This window comes from Chiloscyllium plagiosum, unplaced genomic scaffold (genome assembly GCF_037043375.1).
Source record: "Chiloscyllium plagiosum isolate Xiang-an unplaced genomic scaffold, Cpla_swu_hap1 HiC_scaffold_5, whole genome shotgun sequence".
In the NCBI taxonomy this organism is placed as follows: Eukaryota; Metazoa; Chordata; class Chondrichthyes; order Orectolobiformes; family Hemiscylliidae; genus Chiloscyllium; species Chiloscyllium plagiosum.
The window spans coordinates 29650211-29656863 of NW_028270143.1; the positions used below are offsets into that span (position 1 = coordinate 29650211).

Below are 6653 nucleotides of genomic sequence, written 5' to 3' on the forward strand. Positions count from 1 at the left end.
AGAGATGAATTACAGACACAAGAGGGAGGAGTGACTGATTTGGACATGAAAGACACATTCAACCAAGTGTGGCATCAATGAGTCCTTGCAAAGATGCAGCCAATGGGAATTGGGGGAGAACCTCTCTACTGATTGGAGTCATATCTGGCACCAAGTAAGATGGCTGCATTTGTTGAATGTGAGGACACCTGTCTCTGAAGTTCCTTGGGATAAATATTTTTAATCAATCTATTCAGGCATGCTAAGACACACCTCAAACAGGTAGGAATCCAACCTGGACCTCCTGGCTCAGAGTTGAGAGTGCGGTGCTGGAAAAGCACAGCAGGTCAGGCAGCATCCAAGGAGCAAGAAAATTGATGTTCTGGGCATAAACTCTTCATCAAGAATGAGGGAGGACTCAGAATAGGGACACCACCATAAGAGACCCAAGGGTTCCACATGCTAGCATTTGCGGCATAACCTTCTTCAGCTATGTCATTTAATGACCTAATTTTACAATCAGGTCAGGAACAAGCACGTTTGCTGATGTATATACAGGGTTCAGCCCCATTTGCAACTTCACAGATTCTGAAGCTGTCCATTAGGTATCTTTATATTAAACCTCAGGAGTTGGAAAAGATATTCAATGAATATTTCATATTGGCTTTTACTGTGGAAGAAGAAATGGATGCCAGAGTATGCAGGGAAATAAATATTGATGGTTTGAAAATAATTCACATTGTAGAAGGAGGAAGTTTGGGAGGTTTTAGAAAACAAAGGTGGATAAATCTACAGGACCTGATCAAGTGTAACCCAGGACAATGTGGGGAGTTAGGGAGAAAACTGTGGGGCCCCTAGCAGAAACATTTGTATTAACTACAACCACAGTTGAGGTGCTGCAGGATAGCTAATGTTGCGCCTTTATTTAAGAAAGGCTGTAAGGAGAAGCCAGGGAACTACAAACCTGAGAGTCTGACATCAGTGGTGGATAGGTTGTTGGAGGTGATTCTGAAAGACAGGATTTACATGCATCTGGAAAGACAAGGAATGATTAGGGATAGTCAGCATGGGTTTTGTGCAAGGGAAATCACATGTCACAAATTTGATTGAGTTTAAGGAAAAAGGATGGAGGGCAGAGCAGTAGACATTTTATAACTTGGATTTTAGACAAACCTTTAACAAGGTCCTGCATGATAGACTAATTAAAGTTACATCACATGGGATTCAAGGTGAGCTTGCCAACTGGACATAAAATTGGATTTACTTTAGGAGACAGGGTATGGTGGAAGTTGTTTTTCAGACTGAAGGCCTGTGACCAGCGATGTTCCACATGGGTCAGAACAGTGTTTGTCATTTATAAAAATTATTTGGATGAGAATTAAAGAGGCATGGTTACTTAGTTTGCAGATGACACCAAAACTGATGGCATAGTGGACAGTGAAGGCTACTTAAGATTACAAACAGATCTTGGTCGTTGGGGTAAGGAGTGGCAGATGGAGTTAAGTCTGGATAACTGCAAAGTATTGCATCCTGGTAAAACAAATAAGGGCAGAACTTATACAATTAATGGTAGGGCCCTGGGTAGTGTTGTAGAATAGAAACACCTAGGATTTCAGTTATATAACTCATTGAAATTTGCGACTCAGGTAGATAGGGTCGTTAAGAAGGTGTTTCGCACACTTATTTTCCTTGCTCAGACCTCTGAGATATGAGTTGGGACATCACATTGAGGTTGTACAACATATTTAAGAGGCATCTTCTGGAGGACTGCAGTCCTGGTCATCCTGTTACAGGAAGGATATTAAACAGGAGAGGGTTCAGGAAAGATTGCCAGAATGTTGCCAGGAGTGGAGTGTCTGAGTTATAAAAATAGGCTGGGACCTTTTCTCACTGGAACTTAGGAGTTTGAGGGGTAACTTTACAGGGGTGTATGAAATCATGAGGGGTGTAGGTAAGGTGAATGACAAGGGTCTTTTCCCAAAGGTGGGAGTATTCAAAACTAGGGGGCATATCTTTAAGGAGAGAGCGTATAGATTAAAAAGGATAAGGGTCAACATTTTTTCACAGCCGATCTTATGCAGAATTAACTGTCAGAGGGAGTGCAGGATGCACAAATAGTTACAATGTTTAAAAACATTTGGGATAAGTACACGAATAAGAAAGGCTTGGAGGGTATGCGACAAACACAGGCACGAGGGACTAGATTAGTTTATAAACATGGTCAGCATGGGCTAGTTGGACCAAAGAGTCTGTGGTCATGACTCATGACTATGTTCAATTTCTACAAAATCTGGACAATATCTAGGCTTCAGTTGACAAATGTCTAGTAACATTCATGCCACATAGAACCAGGCAATAACCATTGTTAACAACTGAGAATCTAACCACCATCGCTTGACATTCAATGTCATCATCATCATTGAATCCCCCATTTATTAAAATTCTTCAACATTACCATACACCAGATCTTAAAATGGACAAGCCATATAAATAGTGACTACAGGAGCAAGTTGATATCCAGGAATCCTGCAATGAGTAACCCACTTCCTGACTCCCCAAAACCTTACAATGTCTACAAGGCACAGGTCAGGGGTGTGATGGAATAGTCCCCACTTGCCTGGATGAGTGCAGCTCCAACACCACTAAACATATGACACCATCTAGGACAAAGCTGGTTGGCACCACATCCACAACACACATCTGTCACTGATACTGGGTACCAACAGTAAGCAGCACCTACATAATGCACTGCAAAATTCACTAAGGTTCCTTAAACAGCAACTTCTAAATGTGCAACACATTACCATCTAGAAGGACAAGGGTAGGAGATACAGTTGAACAACAGCACCTGTAAATTCTTCTCCAAACGATTCATCATCTGACTTGGAAATATAATAAATATATTACCATTCCTTCAGTGCTGCTGGGTTAAAACCACAGAACTCCTTTCTGTGCAGCACTGTATGTACTTACACAAATGGGCTGCAATGGTTCAAGAAGACAGTTCATCACAAATTTCTTAGGGGATGGCAATAAGTGTTGGCCCAACCAACAAAGCCTCCATCCTGTGAATAAATAAAAAAATTATTAAGGCTGGGACATGGAGGTAATGGAAGTGGGAAGGAAGTGTAGCTGATTCGAAGTTTAGTCTGGTAGTTAGTGGAAATGAAGTGGGAGAGCAGCCAATCAGATGGTCTCATTATTTATTACAAAATTCCATAAACTTCCCATAAATTGCTGGAGGCAAGGGTGGAGGAACTGCTGAAGGGTAGATATTATGGAGAACGGAGGGCCAAAAACTAGAAATTCTTGGATTCTGAAAGAGCAGAAACTGAACTTTCTCAGGTGAAGGAGTTGAAAAGGAGAAAGAAAGCTGTGGTGGAGAGTGATGCAGTAAAATGATAAGAGACTTCCTGTAACTGATAGTTGCAAGTCCATACAAATCACATGATTAAGGCAATGGTTATAGAACAGTGTCAGTGTGGTGTTGTAAAATGCAGATATTGAGAAATACTTTCTGCCTATGCACAGCACATTTTAAAACAGACAATCAAAAAGAAAAATGATTCAGAAGCCTAATACTAATTCTCACCAATCCAAAATTCTGTTTCAATATTTGTCTACCCCAGATGCATTCAGACTGCAGTATCCAGTTGAAGTATTTCCTTTACTTGCATTACAAGGAAAGCAAATGAGGGAATAGGTCAAGCTGAAAGCTAAAGTCTTGCTTCAGAAAAAGGAGAATAAGTTATATCTACAGTCACCTGATCCAAGATCTACGTCAACAACAAAATCGTTCCTGCCATCATCACCCCACTTTACCAACTGCTTTCTCAGTTACTTGCTATAATGTAGATTGCTCAACGACCCATCTCCAGGCTGCGAGACATTCGCTTCAAAACGCAGCTGAAGCAGCTTTTGCATATTTTTAAGGCAGAGATAGATTCTTGCTACGCTAAGGTTTGAAAAGTTACAGGGAGCAGGCAGGAATGTCGAGTTTGCAATCAAATCAGCCATGATCTCGTTTAACAGAAGAACAATCTAGAGGGGCCAAATGGCTTACACCTCCCCTGAACTCGTATGTTCTTATATTACTTGCAAACATTTTTCCACTGTACCACGATACTCTATAAATATTCCGCATACAAAATCCTAAATGTGCGTCTTTTTAAAAAGATGGTCGGTATCTTTATCGCTCCTCCAACTACAAATTCCTGCCCTTTTGGTGTTGTCAGTGACAGGAGGCCGAAAATGGCGTTCCAGCAGGATCCGTGTCTGCTGGAAGTTGAGCATTTCCCCAATTTGAGTCGGAGATGGAACCTAGATGATGTGTCAAAGGAGCGGCTGACACACCACCTACCTTTGACAACTTTACCATCGTAAATGAGTGGCAGGTAGCTGCAAGTGGGGAAACATGGGCGTGAAGTGATCAAAAATGACGGGCAAGGCACTAAAGACAGTTTCTCACAAAAAGGTTATAGCGGGGAATCGGAGATCGGAATGCTCTGTTTTTACCAAAATCATGTAAACTCACTAACTCCTCGTGCATTTCTGCTTTTGAGCCATTGTGAGACCGAGCCCTCTTATCCAGGCAGCCAGAGACTCGACTATCACGCTCACCCCCGACTGGTCAGGGACGGGCGGGGGTTTGGGCCGGGAGACCCCGCGGACGGGCGGGGGCTTGGGCCGGGAGACTCTGCGGTTGGGTGGGAGTTTGGGCCGGGAGACCCCGCGGACGGACGGGGATCGGGACGGGTGCTTGGGCCGAGAGACCCCGCGGAAGGTGGGAGCTTAGGCCGGGAGACCCTGCGGACGGGCGGGAATCGGGGCGGGGGCTTGGGCCGAGAGACCCCGCGGTCGGTTACAGACCCGAGCACGGGACTGGAGGAGGGTAGTGTTCAACAGCCCCTACCCATTATGACGCAGTGCCAGTATGCTCACCCGCTTGCCTCCAAGTTCCGATCATCCATCCCAGCAGTCCCTGTTCTCCCGTACTGCGCATGTACGATCTGACAGTTGAAACCTTGGGGCGTGGCAAGATCTTGCAGAAAGTGAATTGTCGCAGAACAGCAAGGGGAAAATTGACACTTTTTGTTGGTACCAGCTCTCCAACCAACACTGTGAATTAGTACTAGCCTCATGCCAATTCTCCATAACTTTCTACATTGTTTCTGTTTAGATAATAAGCTCATGAAGTTTTGAATATATCAACTTATTTTATCTCCATCACACTTGCAGGCAATGCATTCCTGATACAAAACCATTTATTTGAAACAACTTTTTCTCACATCACTTATGCTATATTTGCAAACCGCTTTAAATACATGCCCGCTCATTCTAGGAGTGGGAACTGTTTCTCCCCATCTACTCTATTCAGACCTTTCAGGATTTGAAAACATATCAATTCAACTTTTGATTTTCCTCTCCAAGGAGAACAGTCCAAATTTCTAACGTTCTTATCCCTGGAATCGTTTTTGTAAATCTCTTATTAACTCTCTCCAATGATTCACATCATTGCTAATGGCACCCAGAACTGTACACAATACACTGGCTGAGATCTACCCAGTATTTGCTGATTGGTCAGTTGCCCTGACCTTATTTTGGATCTTTAAACATTGATTCTTGCCAACCAACACTAAAAATCTCTATACTGATAAAAAAGAACACTAACCTTTGGGGAGAGTGTTTGCACACCATACCCTCATCTACAAACGGAAGGAAGAGAGGGAGGAAATCAGAAATTCGAGACCAATTTCACTATTAAATGTGGATTACAAAATCTTGGCAAAGGTCATTAGCAAACAGGTCAGGTCTGCTCTGGAATCGGTGATCCACCCTGACCAAACCTGTGCTGTTCCGGGCAGGAAGATTGCTGAGAGTCTCGCACCCCTCAGGGATACGATTGTCTACGTGCAGGACGGGGTTGGACACCTGCCTCATCAGCCTGGACCAGGAGAAAGCCTTTGACAGGATATCACATACGTATATGAGAGATGTTCTCTCCAAAATAGGCTTTGGGGAGGGAATCTGCAATTGGATCAGACTGCTCTACACTAATATTGTCAGTGCAGTCTCAATCAATGGGTGGAAATCAGATAGCTTCCCAGTCAGATCTGGAGTCAGGCAGGGCTGCCCTCTCTCTCCTGTCTTGTTTGTGTGCTGCATAGAGCCATTTGCTGAGTCCATCAGGAAGGATGCAAGCCTGAGAGGGGTGACTATTCCTGGCAGCAGGGACCTGCAGGCTAAGGCCTCCCTGTACATGGATGATGTCGCCGTTTTCTGCTCGGATCCGCTGTCCGTGCACAGACTCTTGTGCATATGTGACCAGTTTGAACGGGCCTCGGGAGCAAAGGTCAACCGAGGCAAGAGCGAGGCCATGCTCTTTGGGAACTGGGCCGTCCAATCCTCCATCCCCTTCACCGTCAGGACTGACCACCTGAAGGTGCTGGGTATTCGGAGGGGCTGGGGCATGCGCCAAGTCTTGGGGGGAGCGTATCAAGAAAGTGAGGCAGAAACTGGGCAGATGGAAGCTACAGTCGCTCTCCATCACGGGTAAATACCTGGTCATCAGGTGTGAGGCACCGTCTGTGTTGTTATATGTGGCACAGGTCTGACCTATTCCCAGCACCCGTGCCATCACAGTCACCCGGGCCATCTTCCATTTTATATGGAGA

The 6653-nt window shown here is 44.4% G+C and overlaps 1 protein-coding gene across 12 annotated transcripts in view; it reads right to left on the reverse strand.

The window, feature by feature from the left end:
- The window catches only part of LOC122550236 (alpha-1,6-mannosylglycoprotein 6-beta-N-acetylglucosaminyltransferase A-like), a 106306-nt gene extending 101349 nt beyond the window's left edge, over positions 1 to 4957 (reverse strand). For 3 of the 12 annotated variants that reach the window (XM_087987062.1, XM_087987063.1, XM_087987052.1), the window contains exons 1-2: positions 4921 to 4957; positions 2953 to 3044 (exon numbers count right to left, since the gene is read on the reverse strand). The gene's annotated coding sequence lies outside the window, so the exon portion shown is untranslated. Of the gene's footprint in view, positions 1 to 943; positions 1012 to 2886; positions 2911 to 2952; positions 3045 to 4339; positions 4362 to 4848; positions 4872 to 4891 lie in introns of those variants that run through there. The other 9 variants (XM_087987057.1, XM_087987056.1, XM_087987053.1 and 6 more) reach the window with 9 other exon arrangements.
- Positions 4958 to 6653: the final 1696 nt, after the last annotated feature.